The 22,726-nt window shown below is 46.0% G+C and overlaps 1 long non-coding RNA gene across 1 annotated transcript; it reads right to left on the reverse strand.

The window, feature by feature from the left end:
* Positions 1 to 7,881: 7,881 nt before the first annotated feature.
* On the reverse strand, positions 7,882 to 14,836 carry LOC146080451 (uncharacterized). Its single transcript, XR_014474881.1, has 4 exons — positions 13,829 to 14,836; positions 13,352 to 13,510; positions 10,220 to 13,220; positions 7,882 to 9,229 (listed from the first exon to the last, which is right to left on the reverse strand). It is a non-coding gene; the product is annotated as an uncharacterized LOC146080451 (long non-coding RNA).
* Positions 14,837 to 22,726: the final 7,890 nt, after the last annotated feature.

Here is a 22,726-nt window from a genome sequence, read left to right on the forward strand (position 1 = left end):
TTTCTAAAGTACAGTATGGCGGGCGCAGCACTTTATTAAATCCAGTCCACGCCTTTTTGTAAACCCAGTAATGAGTACAGTAACTTTATTTAAACAGCACACTTTCTCATTTTTCTCATCTTCACACAGTGCCTCCGCTTGAAGGCGAGGATACCCTGCCCTTGCGGGCCGTTACTGCCCCCTGCGCCTCAGCCGCTCCGTCTGAGAGTAAGTCCTGTCATTTCTTTATTGAGTTTGTGTTTTTTTTTTCTTTCTCTCCTACTGTACAGTAATTGTCCTATCCACTTTGGAGCGGAGTGGATTTTCTAAAGTACAGTATGGCGGGCGCAGCACTTTATTAAATCCAGTCCACGCCTTTTTGTAAACCCAGTAATGAGTACAGTAACTTTATTTAAACAGCACACTTTCTCATTTTTCTCATCTTCACACAGTGCCTCCGCTTGAAGGCGAGGATACCCTGCCCTTGCGGGCCGTTACTGCCCCCTGCGCCTCAGCCGCTCCGTCTGAGAGTAAGTCCTGTCATTTCTTTATTGAGTTTGTGTTTTTTTTTTCTTTCTCTCCTACTGTACAGTAATTGTCCTATCCACTTTGGAGCGGAGTGGATTTTCTAAAGTACAGTATGGCGGGCGCAGCACTTTATTAAATCCAGTCCACGCCTTTTTGTAAACCCAGTAATGAGTACAGTAACTTTATTTAAACAGCACACTTTCTCATTTTTCTCATCTTCACACAGTGCCTCCGCTTGAAGGCGAGGACACCCAGCCCTTGCGGGCCGTTACTGCCCCCAGCGCCTCAGCCGCTCCGTCTGAGAGTAAGTCCTGTCATTTCTTTATTGAGTTTGTGTTTTTTTTCTTCCTTTCCAACTTGTGTCTTTTGTTGGCGTGCCGTTGGCCGAGGCTGAGGGGACGCAATGCACTTTTCTAGTGTCCATGTTGACTGTGTCGACATTCAGTCAACAATAATGAAAAACTCGATGGTGAACTTTTTGAATGTTGACCATACCCATGTCGACCTAATAATTTAGTTTTCCTAATGACCATGTCTCCCTGGGCGGGATGTATTAAAATACATCGCCGCCCTTCGCGCCCCCCCCCGCCGCGATGCCGCCGCATATGTACTAACATATGCGGCTGGCATCGCGATGCGGTGACGGAGGCCCCCCGCGATACCTGTACTGTGGTCTGCGGGGGGTCTCCGTCACCTCCCAGCCGGCTTCTGCAGCTTTCACGCCGGGGACAGCTAAGCAAGCTGTCCCCGGCGCTTCCTCCTCCCCCTGCAGCCGGAAGGACGTCCGGCTGCGTTGCTAGGGGGAGGAAGGGCTTACCTTCCGGGGTCCAGGAGGACCTGCAAGAAGGTAAGCCCAAGGGAGGGGGGAAAGGGGGGGGCGGCAGGTTGCGGCGACGCGGCGGGCGGCGAAAAGAAGCCCATAGGCTTCTATAGGGTATCGCCACCCAAAGGTGGCGATACCCTGCCCTGCGAAACCGCTGCGAACGGGTTTTAGTACATAGGAAAATGCGGTAAAACGGGGGTTTTACCGCATTTTCCCTTTAGTACATCTCGCCCCCTAACCCATGTTGACCTTCAGTCATGTCGACCTTCATGCATGTCAACCTTCAGTGGTCGAACTAATGCTTGTAGACCTACAGTAATGTCTGTCTTTCCTATGACCCATCTTTGTTTGCTACTACAGTACAGTATACAGGTTGAGTATCCGGTATCCGGACATCCCTTATTCGAATGATTCCAAAAACCGTGGTTTTTGGAATCATTTGAATTTTTTTTTTTTTTTTATCCCCTAACCCTCTTTTCATACTTACCAAGTCCCCGGGCGTCCACAGCAGGCCTCCGGCATAGGGATAGGGGATACTCAACCTGTACTGTACTGTACAGTATTTGTGAAAATCTGAAAGTTTTCTTCAAATGTGATGACTGGATTCCCCTTTTCAAAGCTGCATACTAGAGATGCCAGTTCACCCTCCTTTCTGTAGTGTTAAGTGCAGACAGATAATTTGATTAAGGGTCGCTATAAACCTGGACTGCATTGTCTAAAAAGGACATTTACATTTGAATCTTGTATCTGTGAAAGGAAAAATCACACTACAGTATTAGCCTCCCCACTCCAAGTACACTAACTCATTAGCATTTCTATCTGGTAAAGCTCCACCACCAACCCCCACTAATGTATTGTCGTTTATACTGTAGGATACTGTATTTGTGAGAAACTGAAGCCAACCTTCCCTCGATGATTTAAATAAAAATTAAAAGACATGAAATGTTTGCATTGAAAAATGTTGGTTGGTTTATTTAGCAAAATATTTTGTCAAAAAGTTATACAGTATTCAGTGATGAAGCGCACATACTGTACTGTAGCGGTATAAAAGTGCAGCATCACCCATGTGCTCCCCCCAGTCCTCTGCCCCTGCAGCAGCATTCAGTTGGTCGACCTAAAGATGGTCGACAGTCATTAGGGCCTCACCACTAGGTCGACATACAGTACTGCAAGGTCCACATGGGACAAGGTCAACAAGTCATTAGGTCGGCATAGGATTTTTCACTGTTTAAAGAGCCGACAGGCGGTATTTCATGCCCTAATATCCACTAGGGCAGTGATGGCTAACCTTGACACTCCAGCTGTTAATGAACTACACATCCCAGCATGCCCTGCTACAGTTTTACTATTTGGCCATGCTAAAACTGATGCAGGGCATGCTGGGATGTGTAGTTCAACAACAGCTGGAGTGTTAAGGTTAGCCATCACTGCACTGGGGCATTGTGGGAGAATAAAATAGTGTGCCGAGTGCATGGACACTTAAAACTACAGTATGTCGACATTCGGATAAAAAAAAACAGTGAAAAACCCCATGTTGACCTTTTGACTGTCGACCTAGACCATGTCGACCTAATGCTTGTGTCGACCTGATGACCTGTCGATCTTATCCCTAATTGTGGTGACATGTCTTCCAACAGCCCAGCAACCCCCTCAACAAGTGGGAGCTCCCAGACAGCTCTGGAGAGGCCGTATCAGCCCTCCACCTAGTAAGTACAGTACATGTTTTTGTTTACAGTATTTGTTAGTTTTTCTCTCTATGGGGCTGCATCAGATGTTACAGTACTGTACAGTGGTGCAAGTAGAATTTTTTTCTTGGTGGTACTGATAGCTTCCACCAAAAATGGGCGTGGCCATGTGTCATGAGGGGGCATGGTCCACACAAAGCTAGGGGAGTGACTTATACAGTACCCCTTTTAAACCAAAATCCTTGGTTGGACCTGATCTTTGTACACAGGAGTTTCCAGGGTTGAACCCAGCTTTAGACCCCATTTACACAGCACTATGTCCCAGGTCGGACCCAGGTCTGCGCCATTTATACTGAACCTGCTTTTCCCTTTGGATGACATTAAAAAATGTCCATTTTAGGACTGATAAACTTCCAGTCAACCTTCCGTCATTGATTAAAAAAATAAAATAAAAAAGACATGAAAAGTTAGCATTGAAAAATGTTGGTTTGTTTATTTTGTTAAATATTTTTTCAAAAAGTTTTATTCAGTGCTCAAGGACACATACAGTAGCGGTATAAAAGTACAGCATCAACCATGTGAGCTCCCCTGTGGAACCTGGGTTGGGACCATTTACACCACCCACGACCCAGGTCCAACCAGTGTTTAACTTCGGTCAGGACCTGGGTAGGAAACCAGTGTTACTGGACCAGGGTGGCCCCTTTTACACCAACACTGACCTGTGTCCAGTATATTATGGAGGCAAGTGCTGCTAATATACCCCACCTCCCTTCCATGCCCTCTTACACATGCGCAGAAATACTGTACAAGTGTGTCTGCTTGTGCTCACCTCTGAATTAGGCACTCTGTCTCTCTTCACCCCTCTCTACTGTACAGCATACAGTATCCTCTACGCTCAAGACTTTATTGTTACCTATTGTATTACAGTATACTGTATCAGCAAGCTCAAATTTTGGTGCAATTTTTTTTACAGACCTGAAATACCCAGAGGTGCCAATTGAAGATTGGATGGACACCAACAGTATGGACACCTGGAGCTGTTCATCCCCGGAGCCCCAGGAAAATTGGAGCTACTGTTCCTGCCGCTCGGAGGAAGAAAGCGAGGTGGCAGCAGCGCTTCCTCCTGCATCCAGCAGAACTCCCCCAGGGTGTAAGTACTGTACTCATGGCCAGCAACAGCAATCCTGGGGCCCCATAAATTGATCTCTCTGGGGCCCCTTCCCCATCAAGCATAGTAGTGGTGTGGAGCAGGGGGGGAGTAATAGTGTGGAGAAGGGAGGGAGGGAGGGAGTAATAATGCAGAGCAGGAGGGAGGGTGGGAGTAATAGTGCGGAGCAGGGAGGGAGGGAGGGTAGGAGTAGTAGTGTGGAGCAGGGAGGGAAGGTGGGAGTAATGGTGTGGAGCATTGAGGGAGTTGTGGAGTCCACCTGTAAAGCCATATACAGTACAGTACTGTACTGTACCTGTGCACTACAAAATTCCCTCAATATTGCCATTCTGTATACTGTACAGAATGACCCATACTGTATGAAGAATGCCCCCCTTTAGTGCCTACAGTAATTACAGTATGCATTCAACCCCCCCCCCCCCCCCATCACCTATTGCACAATGCCCCCTGACTTGTGTAATGCCTTCATTCATCAACACTCACTGCTGCAACTGCTTCTGCTGCATTGAATACTGGCCTACAGTATGGATAGCTGTCCTGAGATTCTGTCTCCAGGAGCAGCTGAAATGGGAGCTGCTCCATCTGTACATTACTGTACACAGAAAGTTGTGCTCCACTATGACAATTCTTATGACTTTATTGGTGTTCATACAGTACTGTACAGTACACTAGTGTACAGTACTGTATGTGCTGCAGTATGAGACACTATTGTTCAGTACTGTACAGTAAAGTATTTGTACTGTACTGTACAGTACCGTATGTACTGTACAATATGCTGTACTGTATTACTATTGTTACAGAAAATGATCAAACATTTCTTTTTCCACAGTGCATTCCCCTTGGCTACCTTGGCAGTACGAACAAACTCCTCCCCAACCATGTAAGTAGTAGTAGTAGCAGTACGTTTATTTATTAGGCGCCACCAGTGGCGCCGGAAGGGGGGGGGCGAGGGGGCAGCTTGCCCCCCCCAAAATTACTGAGGCGCTAACGCAGCTGTGCGGGCGGCTGATTAATCAGTAATATAGGCGGGCGGGCGGTGGGCTGATTAAGCTTGATCCAGCCTCCCGCCCGTCCGCCTATATTACTGATTAATCGCAGCCGCCCGCCCGCACAGCTGCTTTAGCGCCTCAGCAAGAATCCGATTCCTATTCGCAGCCGTCCGCCCACATGGATGACTTCTGCGGGGAGATGTTGAGAACCAGCGCCCGCCAATCACAGTGGCTGTGGATGTGATGCGTCCACAGTGATTGGCGGGCGTGATGCGGGCCGTAGGGAGGGAGACTGGTCGCGTGGATCAGTGCATGGGCAGGAGCCGCGGGAGCATCCTACAACAGCCGCAGCAGCAGCCATCACGCTGTGCTGCCACAACTAAAACTTAAAGGTAAATGCTGCTCCTCTCACCCTCCCTTCCCCAGTGACTCCTGGATCCAGGGGTTGTCATTTACCCCTGGATTCACACCCAAACAGGTTTATGTAATTATGTCTGATTATCATAATCAGACATAATCACATAAATCTGTTTGGGGGTGACAGTGCCACTTTTTCCACTTTTTACGAGTAAATGACAACCCCTGGATTAATGTCAGTCCTGGTGTCTCTGGCCACATGTACTGTATAGTATGCCGCTGCCCGGTGTATAATGCCCACGTGTACAGTATATGCCGCTGCCCTGTGTATAATGCCCATGCGTAAATGCCGCTGCCTAGTGTATAATGCCCACGCATATATGCCGCTGCCCTGTGTATAATGCCCACGTGTACAGTATATGCCGCTGCCAGTGTGTATAGTGCCCGGGGGTAGCATATAGCAATTTAGGGTGCGCCAAAATGAGATTATATCTTGCCCCCCCCAACCTAAAAACGTTCCAGCGCCCCTGGGCGCCACAAAGTGTCCACAGCGCCGTACATACAGTACTGTAGCAAACAAAAAAACAAATTACAAGGTAACGTACTGTACAGGGTGTGTTGAAAATTACAGCATACTGTAAATAGGGGTACAGTATACTGTAGCTGGTAGAACTAAAATCAGCATCAGTTCAGAAGTACTGTAGGTGTTGAAATGAAGTACAGTACAGTACAGTAGATGAAGGGAACAACAAGAGAGGAGCACAGGTGAGGTAAAGAGGTAGGGTGAGTACGTGAGGAAGGAGGGCCCTACTCATAAGAGTTAACAGACTACAGTAAAAGGAGGACGAACGAAAAACAATAGGATACTGTACTGTAAGTACTATAGGAACAGATGGGAACGGAGGCATGATAGGAGGATCAAAAGAGGTTAGGAGGAGGGATAGGCTAGTCGAAAAAAGTGGGTTTTGAGGGAGCGCTTGAAGGAGGTAAGGGAATCAGAAAGCCTGATACAGTAGGTGGCGGGAGGTTGTTCCAGGAGGCAGAGGTAGAGTGGCGGGAGAGGAAGATGAGCCTAGCAGCAGCGTTAATAATGGATTGGAGTGGTGCAAGGCGTGTTCGAGGTAACCCAGAGAGAAGGATGTTGCAGTAGTCAAGGCGGGAGATGACAAGAGAGTGAATGAGAATTTTTGTCGTGTCAGTGGAGAGGAATGGTCTGATGCGTGAGATGTTGCGTAGGTTAAAACGGCAAGACTTGGAGAGAGCACGAATGTGGGGGTTGAAAGAGAGGGAGGAGTCAATGATGACACCAAGGCCGCGCGTTTGGTCGGTGGAGGTGATCTCGGTTTCACCAATGCTGATGAAGATACTGTAGTGGGAAAAAGGGTACTGTACAGTATGTTCGGGGGATGGAAGATTAGAAGTTTAGTTTTAAACTAGTAGTAAACTGACAGTGCTTTTTTTTTTTACAGCAACTCCTGCACCATCAATTCAGGATGAAGACCAACAAGGTACAGTACAGTTTTGTACTTCTTAATACTGTAACTTACAGTACAAGTGTTTTTAAACCTTTTTTTTTACAGTAATTAAGGCTTTCACCACTGTCTCTCAACTTAATTCCCCACACGGTGCCTTGTAACTGTAAAGTACTCAACTTGTATTACTGTTCTAAAACTGTTCATTTTTTTTTATTTTCACAGATGCCATACGAAGTGAAATCGGGAGACTGATTGCGACCGAAAATGAACTTTTTAATTATATTTTAAAAAATATATAAATAATTTATTTTGTTTTAAATGTGCAGTGCTACAGTATTTATTTGTGTTACTACAGTATCCATCTTAGTAGTAGACTACTTTTTTTTTTGTGGTTGATCACCCCGCCCATGGAAACGGAGCCACCAGGGCAATCCCTGGCCCGCCAGCCGGCCGACCCCAGCGCGCAGCATGTCACTTGCCATCTCCCCAGCACTGGCACAGTGGGGGTTGAGGTGAGCGAGCTGGCTGCCTCACTAATCCACTGTCCCTTTGCAGCATTGGGCATCTGGCAGCGGGTATACTGGGATTTACAGTAAGATTGGACTCCATGCAAAGCAGCAGAGATTTGGAGACAGGGAAGTTATAAAACAAGTCCCATTCTACCCACCCCCCCACCCCCCCCTTAATGGAATTACTGCGGTGAATTACAAGGTGAGCAGGAGCCGGACAGCCAACACAATAATCTCCCCTGGTCTCCTTCACGCTGCCGGACAGCCTCTGCACTAATCCCCGCTGGTCTTCCACGCAGCCACACATCCCAGAGCATGGGCTCTGCCGACCTGCAGCAGCGGCAACGCTGCTCTCTCCCCCCGGCTGCTGAAGCTCACGCTTCACTGGAAGCACCCTCCCCCTTCACCTCTCCCGTGGTCATCTTCTTCCTCCCGGGTTCCATTGGCAGCACAAAGAAGAAGGCTGGCTCTATACCTAGCAGCTACAGTAACTGCGGAACACAACAGACACAGGTACTCCCACTCCCCTGCTCTCTCTCACACTGTGCATCTACAGTATACCCTGCTCTCTCTCACACTGTGCATCTATCCCCTGCTCTCTCTCACACTGTACACCTACAGTATCCCCTGTTCTCTCTCCCACTGTCTCCCTATCCCCTGCTCTCTCTCCCACTGTCTCTCTATGGCCCCCATTTATCATTGATTGCATTTACAATGCGATCTGGGCGGAATACACAGTACCTCCAGGATCGCATTGTAAAATGCGATCATACAGTATCACCGGGATGTACTGTATCACCTGCTGTGCGCAGGGACAGGGCTACGAAAGGGGGGCTGATACATCGGGCAGCTTCGCATCCCCCATAGAAACCTATGGGGGATGCGGCCGGCGGTGCTGCAGGGGGGGATCGCAGCAGGGATCGGAGATTCCTGCTGCGGTCCACCTTAATACTGTACATTTCAGTGCTACAGTACTTAATATTTGTGCATCTATCCCCTGCTCTCTCTCCCACACTCTCTCCCCAATGAACCCCGCCCCCCCCAGCATTATACACACACACACACAAAAGCCAAATACTGTACTACAGTATATGCACCCGCACCCCCTGACACACTTCCCAGGTCACAGCACAGACACACAGGTGTACTCATTACTCACTGACACACTTCTGCAGAGTGCGCACAATGCCTGCTACCCTCTCCAGCCGCGACCTCCAAGCTACAACTCCCCTCACAGCCGCAAAGCCGCCTACTACCTCCGCAGTGCCGCTACCCTGACACCCACCACTGCACTCAACTCTCCGCCGCTGCCTGCTACAGTACTTCAGCACCTGCAAGGACTACCGGTACTTTATTGACAAAACACAGCATTGACCAAAAATATTGTACAGTACTGTACATTACAGCACTTCATTTTTCTTAAAACATACTGTACAGTACAGTACAATACAGTGCAGGAGAAGTGTTATTTACAGTATGCATGTAATGTACATGACATTACATTTCATTCAATGACGTCAGGCAAGACCCTGTACAGATGGTTTGCAGTTTGTCTGGGGACTTAACGTAGAATACTGTATAATAATAAAAAAGTACAGTAATTCAATCAGTCCTAACACAGTATTTTAAGTAAAGTACAGTATTTTACAGTAGGTGACAAGAAAGCTTTTTCCAAGGCAGTGGGTGTCTCTTTTGTCCCAAACACGCTTGATTTTGCTCATGGTAGAGTGGTATGGGGAGAGAAGAAAAAAAGAATACAGTAGCGTTAGTACTGAATGGTCACAAGGATTTCAGGGGGGGGGGGGGGAGACACATGTTGGCAGGGGAAGAGGAGGGGATAGAGGGAGAGAGATACAGTAATGTACAGTAAGATCATGGGTGACATTTACAGTATTAGAGATCGATGGTGGGTTTTTGGCGATTTTTATCGCCAAAACGGACGTTTTTTCATTGTTTTCCCAAATCCATTTTTTTAATGGGTGGCGATTTGCGGCATACTGTATTTTTAACTCCGGAATTCGCATTCGTGTGCTTTATTTTAACATTCTTTTTACAGGTGGGCTACTAGTCCCAGTGGGCCTATTAATGCCCCGCATGCTGGGACTTGTGGTTCCCCAAGTCCCAGCCTGCTTGGGGAGGTCTGCTGGCACTTGCAGTTCTCCTGTATTAAGCAATGCTAGGAATGACAATTTAACCCTATCAGGCCGGCGTCCAATGGCCAGGGACGCCGGTGACAGCCCCGGGCTTCAGCCCTGGACGGGTGAAGGCTGGGGGGGGGGACCCCTTTATTGGGGGGGGTCCCCACTCCTCCAGGTACCCCGTCCAAGGCTGACCAGCCACGGTGCTCATGGTGCGGCCGGGGGACCTTGTGTAAAAAGTGTCCCCCGGCTGTGGCATGACACTGCGGGCTGTTGGAGCCCGGTGCTGGTTTCAAAATACGGGGGAACCGCCAGATTTTTTGTCCCTCGTATTTTTGGAACCAGGACCGGTCCAAGAGTCCCGGGCTGGTTTCAGAAATATGGGGGACCCCTACGCTTTTTGTCCCCCGTATTTTTGGAACCAGGTCCGGCTCAATGAGCCCGGGGCTGGTTATGTACAGGAGGGGGGACCTCACGCCAATTTTTTTTTTTTTTTCAATCACAAAATCGCACATTTCCAAAAAATTGCAACTTTTCATGACTAAAAAATCTCGCCCCATAAACTTACTTTTTTCCATTTCATTGCATGTCCTTTGCTCTCTGTCCCAAACACGCTTGATTTTGCTCATAGTAGAGTGGCATGTGGTGGATACAGTAAGGGGAGAAGAAAAAAGAATAGCGTTAGTACTGAATGGTCACAAGGGTTTCGGGGGGGGAGACACATGTTGGCAGGGGAAGGGGATGGGAGAGAGGGAGAGAGATACAGTAATGTACAGTAAGATCATAAACGTACTTTTTTTCCATTTCATTGCCAGTCCTTTGCTCTCTGTCCCAAACACGCTTGATTTTGCTCATGGTAGAGTGGCATGTGGTGGATACAGTAAGGGGAGAAGAAAAAAGAATAGCGTTAGTACTGAATGGTCACAAGGATTTCAGGGGGGGGGGGGGAGACACATGTTGGCAGGGGAAGAGGAGGGGATAGAGGGAGAGAGATACAGTAATGTACAGTAAGATCATGGGTGACATTTACAGTATTAGAGATCGATGGTGGGTTTTTGGCGATTTTTATCGCCAAAACGGACGTTTTTTCATTGTTTTCCCAAATCCATTTTTTTAATGGGTGGCGATTTGCGGCATACTGTATTTTTAACTCCGGAATTCGCATTCGTGTGCTTTATTTTAACATTCTTTTTACAGGTGGGCTACTAGTCCCAGTGGGCCTATTAATGCCCCGCATGCTGGGACTTGTGGTTCCCCAAGTCCCAGCCTGCTTGGGGAGGTCTGCTGGCACTTGCAGTTCTCCTGTATTAAGCAATGCTAGGAATGACAATTTAACCCTATCAGGCCGGCGTCCAATGGCCAGGGACGCCGGTGACAGCCCCGGGCTTCAGCCCTGGACGGGTGAAGGCTGGGGGGGGGGACCCCTTTATTGGGGGGGGTCCCCACTCCTCCAGGTACCCCGTCCAAGGCTGACCAGCCACGGTGCTCATGGTGCGGCCGGGGGACCTTGTGTAAAAAGTGTCCCCCGGCTGTGGCATGACACTGCGGGCTGTTGGAGCCCGGTGCTGGTTTCAAAATACGGGGGAACCGCCAGATTTTTTGTCCCTCGTATTTTTGGAACCAGGACCGGTCCAAGAGTCCCGGGCTGGTTTCAGAAATATGGGGGACCCCTACGCTTTTTGTCCCCCGTATTTTTGGAACCAGGTCCGGCTCAATGAGCCCGGGGCTGGTTATGTACAGGAGGGGGGACCTCACGCCAATTTTTATTTTTTTTTCAATCACAAAATCGCACATTTCCAAAAAATTGCAACTTTTCATGACTAAAAAATCTCGCCCCATAAACTTACTTTTTTCCATTTCATTGCATGTCCTTTGCTCTCTGTCCCAAACACGCTTGATTTTGCTCATAGTAGAGTGGCATGTGGTGGATACAGTAAGGGGAGAAGAAAAAAGAATAGCGTTAGTACTGAATGGTCACAAGGGTTTCGGGGGGGGGGAGACACATGTTGGCAGGGGAAGGGGATGGGAGAGAGGGAGAGAGATACAGTAATGTACAGTAAGATCATAAACGTACTTTTTTTCCATTTCATTGCCAGTCCTTTGCTCTCTGTCCCAAACACGCTTGATTTTGCTCATAGTAGAGTGGCATGTGGTGGATACAGTAAGGGGAGAAGAAAAAAGAATAGTGTTAGTACTGAATGGTCACAAGGGTTTCGGGGGGGGGGGGGACATGTTGGCAGGGGAAGGGGATGGGAGAGAGGGAGAGAGATAATGTACAGTAAGATCATAAACTTACTTTTTTTCCATTTCATTGCCTGTCCTTTGTTCTCTGGCCCAAACACGCTTGATTTTGCTCATGGTAGAGTAGAAAAAATAATAGCGAGGGAGAGATACAGTACACATGACAATCTGTAAGAGTGTTGTACAGTAAGATCATAAACTTACTTTTTTCAGGCCAGTGGTTCTTCCTTGTTCTCTGACCCAAGCAAACTGCAATGTGTAGTACATGTCAAGTAAACATTGAAGGGAGGGAAATACAGTAAGTTGTGAGGTGGACAGCGAGTAAAAGGAGAGGTACTGTACTGTACAGTACAGTATACTGTACTGTAAGAGACTGCTGCGAGGGGTTCAGTTTTACAGGTACAGTACTTTATACTGTATTATACAGTACTGGAGAATCTACATAGCAGTTGCATGCCCATTTCGCTCAATGACGACAGGCAAGACGGTGTCCAGATGGTTTATGTACTTAATACACTGGACACGTGTCAGTTTTTTTTCCCAAAAAGTCCTGATCCCATCCAAAAGTTCTTGTTTATTTTTCGGTTTCACTTCATTCCTGATGAACTTCTTCATTTGTGCCCAGACCATTTCAATTGGGTTCATGTCCGGTGACCTAAAGTATACGTAGTACAGTACATACAAAAGTTAAGTACGTACTACTGTATTAACATACTGTACTGTACAGTACAGTAGTATTAAAATCACGACTGTACAATAAGTAGTGTACTGTAGTTCAGTAAATGCTGTTCGAATAATACTCACTCTGGTGGTGTGCGTTGCCAAATTATTCCTCTCTCTTCCATGTATTTTGCAGAAGCAGAATGTTTTGGGTCATTATCTTGGAATACTCTGTGTCCAGATGGATAGTATTTTCTGATAAATGGCACCAAAACACGATCGACTATTTGTTCTTGGAAGAAGATCTTATCCATAATCCCTACAGAGATACAGTAAGATGCCATTAACATGTACACATTTCAGGGTTCTGAGTTGTTTAAAACTACAGTACAGTAGAAATGTACAGTACAGTACCTTCAAAAACTAACATAGGTCCAGCACCCCTGCGAGATATACCTCCCCATACGTGGACTTTTAATGGAAACTTTGCTCGTGGTTTCAATGAGATAAAGGTAGGTTTGCGGAAGGACATTCTTGAGAACCTCTCCATAGAAACAGAAGTTTCATCTGTGAAAAGTACATCATTAAATTTTTCGGCACTGTCAATCCACTGTTGAGCTTGTATCACTCTCTTTTCTTTATTGACATCTCTTATCATGGGATGCAGCCTACAGGTACAGTAAGTAAAAAAAAATTAGGACCATTGAGACATTAAATGCTTATGACTTGCAGTATACAGTATTGTAAAATTAAGGTTGATGTACTGTACTGTACAGTACAGTATTTTACATTACAGTACCTTGTGCGACAATATCTCCATCCCATTGTTCTTCGCATCCGTTTCACACTGGAAACTGAAACGTCCATATCATAGTCCGAATGAAGAATGTTTTTTATTTTTCCAGCAGTACGCTCATCATCACCACAAGTTAATTCTTCTACAATCTTTTGGACTTTCCTATAGTACAGTATAACACAGACAAAAATGATTGTACAGCATACTGTACAGTACAGCAGGCATGTCCAAACTGTGGACCTCCAGCTGTTGTGAAACTACACATCCAGGCATGCCTTGCCACACTGTAATTGTACTTTACAGTATCTTTCTCTAATAGCAAATCGATGGCACAGCATGATGGCAATTGTACAGTAGTTTCACAACGGCTGGAGGGCCACAGCTTGAAGCCGCCTGGTACAGTACAGTATACAGTAGTAATGTACAGTACAGTACAGTAATTATAGAATCTGCTAATACTGTATAGAGTACTGTACTTACAATGTGCAGTGAGAAGGAGTTCTGTATCTGGGGCGCATCCTCATAGAAGCATGATTGCGCACAGTCTGTAAATGAACTTCAGTACCACTTTCTTTCAGCCAAGCCTGGATCTCTCGTGTTGTCTTGTTATCTTGCTTCATCTTGACGATGATCTGGCTCATTTCTTTGGTGATTTTTGGCGGCATGTTTAATCTCAGGAACTGTGGAGACAAGATACAGTAATGTACCGTAAATACTGACCAGTAATGGAAATTTTGGTACTTTGGCAACAAGTCGACTGGCTGGCAGCCGGGCAGGTAGGAGTGAAGTTGGGGCCGGACGTGCAGCCGGTAGGGTTGCCTTCCCTTAATTAGTGGCATGCGATGCGATGGGCGCCGTGATAATAGACAAGTACTGTACCAAATACACTGCCCAGAATCACGGCACTTTGTGAGAGGAATCCTGTGAGCTGTAGTCACTTCAGACGAAACCGGAAGTGACGTTACGACATTACACAAACGTCTACAAACAGCCCACGATATAAAGGATCTACAGTATAAGAGTGCCGGATCGGGAGTGACGTGAACACGCACCCTGCGCTCTGCTGCGTCTGAGCGTCAGGGTTGCCAAGACTACCCTGTAAGCCGGCAGCGGCAAACAGGAAGTCCCGCTGTTCCTCGCAAAGGACTATGGGACACGTACAGTAGTTCTACACAATTAATTAGAGTCCGGCCAGGAAGCGGGAATAGACCAGGTACTGTATACTGTATAAAGGGCTCATACGCAGTAATGCAGGACACCTTGAAAAAGTCCTCTGCGGAGGAAGAAACGCGTTGGTGGACTGTGTATGGGACAGAGAAAGGAATCGTTGGACCAGGACCTTTGGCAGTACTAAAGCCCAGCTGATGTGCCCTGGAGAGACTACATCTTTAAACGCATATGGGACTGGTGAGAACTCAGTTCCCATAAGATTTGACTTTGGAGATTACAGCGCAGAACAAACTCCTTCAAGCGCCCGATAAGTGACCTTTCCCATTTTTTCTGTTATAAAGTACCAAATACAGTACAGTCTCCAGGATTAAAGGGATGAGGTGGCAACCCTAGCGGCCGGTAATGTGTGGCTTCTCCCTGCTCATAACAACACAGAGCAGGGGGAAGGAGCAGGGGCAGGAGAAGGGGAGGCGCAGAGGCGGTCCGCAAGTTGAAAGCACGCGCGGTGTACACACACACACACACAGCGATGATGGATGAAAAATTATCCATCATCGCTGGCATGCTGGTCAAATCAGCAGACGGGAGACTTTGCTAGTGTTGTGTCTCCCATTGGTGGCCTACACTATACACACTTGGAGATTTACTGTAGATCGGAAAATTGGCAAAAAGTAGCATGATTAAAAAAAAATGGGTTACTTGTGTATTATCAAGGCGCCCCCGATTTCCATCGCAGGGCATTGTACAACCAAAAATCGCATCGCATGTGATATGAAGCGATAGGAACGATTTTTAATTATACAGGCAACCAGATGAGTACCCTGATGGGTAATGACTATTTTAAATGCACCACCATTGTTAACGAGACCCCATTATCAACACCAACCCGAAGCGTGGCGAGCGCAGGCAGCCCCCACTACACACGTCGGCGTGGAGTTTGGAGTTGATTTTACAGTACAGTATACTGTATAGAGCGCAGCGAGCCACCGAACCTGAAGCGTGACGAGCGCAGCAAGACCCGTGAGGGGACGCGTAATACTTGTGAAGTAATGCGCGTGCCCTCGCAGGGCTCGCTGCGCACGCCACGCTACAGTATACGGTATACTGTACAGTAAGATCAACTTCACGCCGACGTGGATAGTGTGGGTATGAATATGAGTATGAGTATGAATTAATAATAGTAATGCCATGACACAAATTATTATACAGGGGGAGCAGCCTGTGGTCATGGCATTACTTTTATATTATACAGGTGGAGCACCCTGTGGTGTCATTATTATTGTACAGGGGGAGCAGCCTGTGGTGTCATGGCATTATGCCATGACACCACAGGCTGCTCCCTCTGCATAATAATAATGCCATGACACCACAGGCTGCTACCCCTGTATAATACAGTATACTGTAAAAGTAATGCCATGACACCACAGGCTGCTCCCTCTGTATAATAATAATGCAATGACACCACAAGCTGCTCCCCCTGTATAATAATTTGTGTCATGGCATTACTATTAATAATAGTAATGCCATGACACAAATTATTATGCAGGGGGAGCAGCCTGTGGTCATGGCATTACTTTTATATTATACAGGTGGAGCACCCTGTGGTGTCATTATTATTGTACAGGGGGAGCAGCCTGTGGTGTCATGGCATTATGCCATGACACCACAGGCTGCTCCCTCTGCATAATAATAATGCCATGACACCACAGGCTGCTACCCCTGTATAATATACTGTAAAAGTAATGCCATGACACCACAGGCTGCTCCCTCTGTATAATAATAATGCAATGACACCACAGGCTGCTCCCCCTTTATAATAATTTGTGTCATGGCATTACTATTAATAATAGTAATGCCATGACACAAATTATTATACAGGGGGAGCAGCCTGTGGTCATGGCATTACTTTTAATGTAATGACTGTACAGTACTTACAATACTCCCACAGCTAGGGGATTTTGTACACAGCTAGGGGATTTTTTTTTTACACAAATACAGTATGACTGAGTCTGCGAAATAGTCTATTAATATGCGCAAAAATCCCCCCACCTGCGAAAAAATACGTTACTGTACAGTATTAACAGTATTACACCAACAGTATTTACAGTTGCACAGATTATACGAGAATACCCATATGTAGCAGCCTGCCAGTAGTAGCCCACCCTAATAGAGTATTGTCATCGCTAGTCGGGGATCTGCGGCCTATACACACCAGGCAATTTTAACACGTACAATATTCTAAATGGCGCTATCTCTACTGCACTGCACTGTACTGTATGTGGCATCCATGTTGATCCCTAAAATGGCGGAAAATCACGATACTGTACCACGTGATCCTATTGCTGTGACTACTTCAATTACAAGTACAGTATGCGGGAAAAAATGCAAAATGATCCGTTATTTACGGTATTACAACAATATTACTGACAATACCCCAATCCAGGATTTATTACACATTATACGGACAATACCCATAGCGGCAGCCTGCAGTAGCCTAATAAAGTATTCTCATCATTAGTCGGGGAACTCTGGACCATACACACCAGGCAATTTTCAGATGAAAAAATCACGATACTGTATCACATGTGCTCCTACTACTGACTAAGCCTGCGAAACAGTCTGTAAACATGAGAAAAACACCGGTCCCCTCGTTTGAGGGAAAAATACGTTATTTACGTTATTACACCAATGGTATTACGGAGAGAACTATAGTATTTAGCAGCCTAAAGTAGCCCACCCTAATAGAGTACTGTCATCGCTAGTCGGGGATCTGCGGCCCATACACACCAGGCAATTTTAACACATTGTACAATATTCCACATGGCGCTACTGTATCTCTACTGCACTGCACTGAACGTGTAAGGCATCAAAAATCACGATATCACTACTCGATACTGTATACAGTAAGTCTGCGAAACAGACTCTAGTATTTACGGACAGTGGGGCAGATGTATAGTATTAAGTTTTAACAAGAGGTAAATCCAAGGGTGATAAGGAGAGATAAACATCCAGCCAATCACCTCCTAACTGCCATGTTACAGGCTGTGTTTGAAAAAAGTCAGAAAGGAGATGATTGGCTGGACGTTTATCTCTCCTTATGGTGATATTCCTTGGATTGAATCTCTTGTTAAGGCTTAATACAGTACATCTGCCCCAATACTCATAGCGGCAGCCTGCAGTATCTGAATACAGTACACTATACTGTACACAGCAGGCGATTGTATACAGTATTCTGCACCGGGTGCATTTGAACAGTAGGAAAAGAAGGGAAACAGCTTCATTCAGGGAAGGGTGGGAACCGAGCGCTTCCGCGCAGGGACCGTTTTGTAGTGCTGCTTACTGTACTGTATACTGTAATGCAGCAATCAGTGAAATGTACAAATGACTACAGTATATACAGTATAAATACTGTACTGTATAGTGTACTTACTGCTCCAGCGAGAAGATACAGTACTGTACTCTTCTTGCGGAAGGAAGGCAGTACTGTATGATGGTAACGCTTGGTAGAACAGGAACGCAGCAACAACTTGACTTTGGATTCAGCAGAATGAATAGTCCAGGTGTACAGGTACAATCTCGTGCTTGTATACAGGCAAGAGATGAAGAGACGATCCGTAGCAATTCTACACGGTTTAGATGCAGAAAAACAAACTGGATTGTTTGACAATTTTAATATCTGTAGCTGAATTTATGCTGGCAGAGACAAGAAATCCTTCATGAAGCTGATAGGTGCATTTGAATTATGTACAATTACCAGCATAACAAAAAGGCAGACTGCAATTAACATATGACTGCAATCAACATCTTATTGTGTGAGGTGTCGGTCTGTGTCTGAGTTTGGAGAAATCTATTGTTGCGAAAAAAAAACGTTCTCTGTAGCGCAGTACAGTATGGGTATTAACTATCGTGTACATGGATGCCTGCCATTGTGAATTTTTGTTTGTGGAAAAGTCCGAAAGAATTTGATAAGCACCAACTACTGTAACTACAGTACATTACCTGTATTAGTTTAAAAAAAAAAAAAAGAACGTTTCAAAAATAAAAATATAATGTAACCAACTGAGGATCGAACTGCTGATACTGAGATAGTGAAGCCGTGCCTCAACCCGCTAGGCCACTATTGCCTGTGATTTTACTTTTGGCAGATGGTTAGCATGGCTTCTGCACCAATCACATACAGTTCATGACCATCCAGTACGTCACTGCGGCTGCGAATAAAAGAAAATAACTCTGTCCGTAAAGTACTGTAAGGACAAAATCCGTAGTGTAAAGTATGATACTGCAGGTCCTCAAATAATGTTTTAAGTAGTCATCCAGCAATAGCAAAGGTTAGCATGGCTTCTGTACCAATTACATACATGACCGTACGTAGCTGCTTCTGCGAATAAATACTGTACAAACTGTCCGTAAACTAAGGACAAGATCCGTAGTGAAAAGTGACTAGCAAAGGCTAGCGAATTTTATCCCGAAACACGGTCCTCAAGGCAAGAAGTTTTACCTGAAAAGCTAATTCTATTTTGCGAAAAAAACCGTTCTCTGTAGCGCCGTACAGTATGTACAGTATGGGTATTAACTATCGTGTACATGGAGGCCTGCCATTGTGAATTTTTGTTTGTGGAAAAGTCCGAAAGAATTTGAAAAGCACCAACTACTGTAACTACAGTACATTACCTGTATTAGTTTAAAAAAAAAAAAAAGAACGTTTCAAAAATAAAAATATAATGTAACCAACTGAGGCTCGAACTGCTGATACTGAGATAGTGAAGCCGTGCCTCTACCCGCTAGGCCACTATTGCCTGTGATTTTACTTTTGGCAGATGGTTAGCATGGCTTCTGCACCAATCACATACGGTTCATGACCATCCAGTACGTCACTGCGGCTGCGAATAAAAGAAAATAACTCTGTCCGTAAAGTAAGGACAAAATCCGTAGTGTAAAGTACTGTATGATACTGCAGGTCCTCAAATAATGTTTTAAGTAGTCATCCAGCAATAGCAAAGGTTAGCATGGCTTCTGTACCAATTACATACATGACCGTACGTAGCTGCTTCTGCGAATAAATACTGTACAAACTGTCCGTAAACTAAGGACAAGATCCGTAGTGAAAAGTGACGTTAGCAAAGGCTAGCGAATTTTATCCCGAAACACGGTCCTCAAGGCAAGAAGTTTTACCTGAAAAGCTAAATCTATTTTGCGAAAAAAAACCGTTCTCTGTAGCGCCGTACAGTATGTACAGTATGGGTATTAACTATCGTGTACATGGAGGCCTGCCATTGTGAATTTTTGTTTGTGGAAAAGTCCGAAAGAATTTGAAAAGCACCAACTACTGTAACTACAGTACCTGTATTAGTTTAAAAAAAAAAAAAGAACGTTTCAAAAATAAAAATATAATGTAACCAACTGAGGATCGAACTACTGATACTGAGATGGTGAAGCCGTGCCTCTACCCGCTAGGCCACTATTGCCTGTGATTTACTGCTGGCAGATGGTTAGCATGGCTTCTGCACCAATCAAATACAGTTCATGACCATCCAGTATGTCACTGCGGCTGCGAATAAAAGAAAATAACTCTGTCCGTAAAGCAAGGACAAAATCCGTAGTGTAAAGTACTGTATGATACTGTAGGTCCTCCAATAATTTAAGTAGTCATCTAGCAATAGCAAAGGTTAGCATGGCTTCTGTACCAATTACATAAATGACCGTACGTAGCTGCGTCTGCGAATAAATACAAAATACTCTGTCCGTAAAGTAAGGACAAAATCCCTAGTGAAAAGTGGCTGGTTAGCAAAAATCCGTAGCGTAAAGTCTTAACGTGGAGCATTAGTCACCCAGTGGTTAAACTATGTATTGCATGGCGTGGTACATAACGCAGGACATAACGCGATCTGCAACTCGCGAGTCAGAGCCCTCAAAAGCGCGTTGTAAACCACGATGTACCAGGCCAGAACTGTATGTGGGCCCTGTAGCAAAATTTTTCAGGGGCCCCCCATACACTCAATAGCAATCGGTGCATGCGCACTTGGCTCCAGCAACACTGTATAAAGACGCAGCTGTACATTATGCTCTCATTCATACACTGCCGCACATACTGCCACTCCCATTCATACATACTATATACACTGCTCATCTCATTCATAAATAATACATAGACCAGTGGTCAGGGAACTCGGTCCTCATTCCCCCACACAGTGCATGTTTTGCTGGTAACCCAGCAGGTGCACAGGTGTACAAATTACTCACAGACACATTTTATAAGGTCCGCAGGTGGAGTTAATTATTTCACTTGTGATTCTGTGAAGAGACCTGCAAAACATGCACTGCCTGGGGTAATGAGCAAAGAGTTCCCTGACCACTGCCATAGACTGATGCTCTCATTAATACATATTACACACACTAGCGCTCTCATACATACATATTACACACACACACTACCGCTCTCATACATACATACTACACACACTACCGCTCTCATACATACATACTACACACACTACCGCTCTCATACATACATATTACACACACTACCGCTCTCATACATACATATTACACACACACACACACACACACTACCGCTCTCATACATACATATTACACACATTACCGCTCTCATACATACATACTGCACACACTACCGCTCTCATACATACATATTACACACTGCCGCTTTCATACATACATACTGCACACACTACCGCTCTCATACATACATATTACACACTGCCGCTTTCATACATACATATTACACACACTGCCGCCCTCATTCATACATACTACACACACGGCCGCCCTCATTCATACATACTACACACACTCCCATTCATACTACACACACTGCCGCCATCATGCATACATACTACACACACTGCCGCCCTCATTCATACATACTACACACACTGCCGCCCTCATTCATACATACTACACACACTGCCGCCCTCATTCGTACATACTACACACACTGCCGCCCTCATTCGTACATACTACACACACTGCCGCCCTCATTCGTACATACTACACACACTGCCGCCCTCATTCGTACATACTACACACACTGCCGCCCTCATTCGTACATACTACACACACTGCCGCCCTCATTCGTACATACTACACACACTGCAGCCCTCAGTTGTACATACTACACACACTGCCGCTCTCATACAAACATACTACACACACTGCCACCCTCATTCATACATACTACACACACTGCCGCCCTCATACATACTACACACACTGCCGCCGTCATTTATACATACTACACACAGTGCCACCCTAATTCATAGATACTACACACACTGCCGCTCTCATTCACACATACTACACACACTGCCGCCCTCATACATACTACACACACTGCCGCCGTCATTCATACATACTACACACACTGTCGTTCTCATTCATACATACTACACACAGTGCCACCCTAATTCATACATACTACACACACTGCCGCTCTCATTCACACATACTACACACACTGCCGCCCTCATTCACACATACTACACACACTGCCGCCCTCATTCACACATACTACACACACTGCCGCCCTCATTCACACATACTACACACACTGCCGCCCTCATTGACACATACTACACACGCTGCTGCCCTCATTCACACATACTACACACGCTGCCGCCCTCATTCACACATACTACACACACTGTCGCTCTCATTCACACATACTACACACACTGCCGCCCTCATTCACACATACTACACACACTGCCGCCCTCATTCACACATACTACACACACTGCCGCCCTCATTCACACATACTACACACACTGCCGCCCTCATTCATACTACACACACTAGCGCTCTCATTCATACATACTACACACGCTGACGCTCTGCTGCCCTCATACATGCTGCACACACTGCCGGCCTCATACATGCTGCAAACACTTCCGCCCTCATACATGCTGCACACACTGCTGCCCTCATACATGCTGCACACACTGCCACCCTCATACATGCTGCACACACTGCCACCCTCATACATGCTGCACACACTGCCGCCCTCATACATGCTGCACACACTGCTTCACTCATACATACTGCCGCCCTCATACATGCTGCACACACTGCTGCCCTCATACATGCTGCACACACTGCCACCCTCATACATGCTGCACACACTGCCGCCCTCATACATGCTGCACACACTGCCACCCTCATACATGCTGCACACACTGCTGCCCTCATACT

Source organism: Crinia signifera, chromosome 5, assembly GCF_055691185.1.
Source record: "Crinia signifera chromosome 5, ASM5569118v1, whole genome shotgun sequence".
Taxonomy (NCBI): domain Eukaryota; kingdom Metazoa; phylum Chordata; class Amphibia; order Anura; family Myobatrachidae; genus Crinia; species Crinia signifera.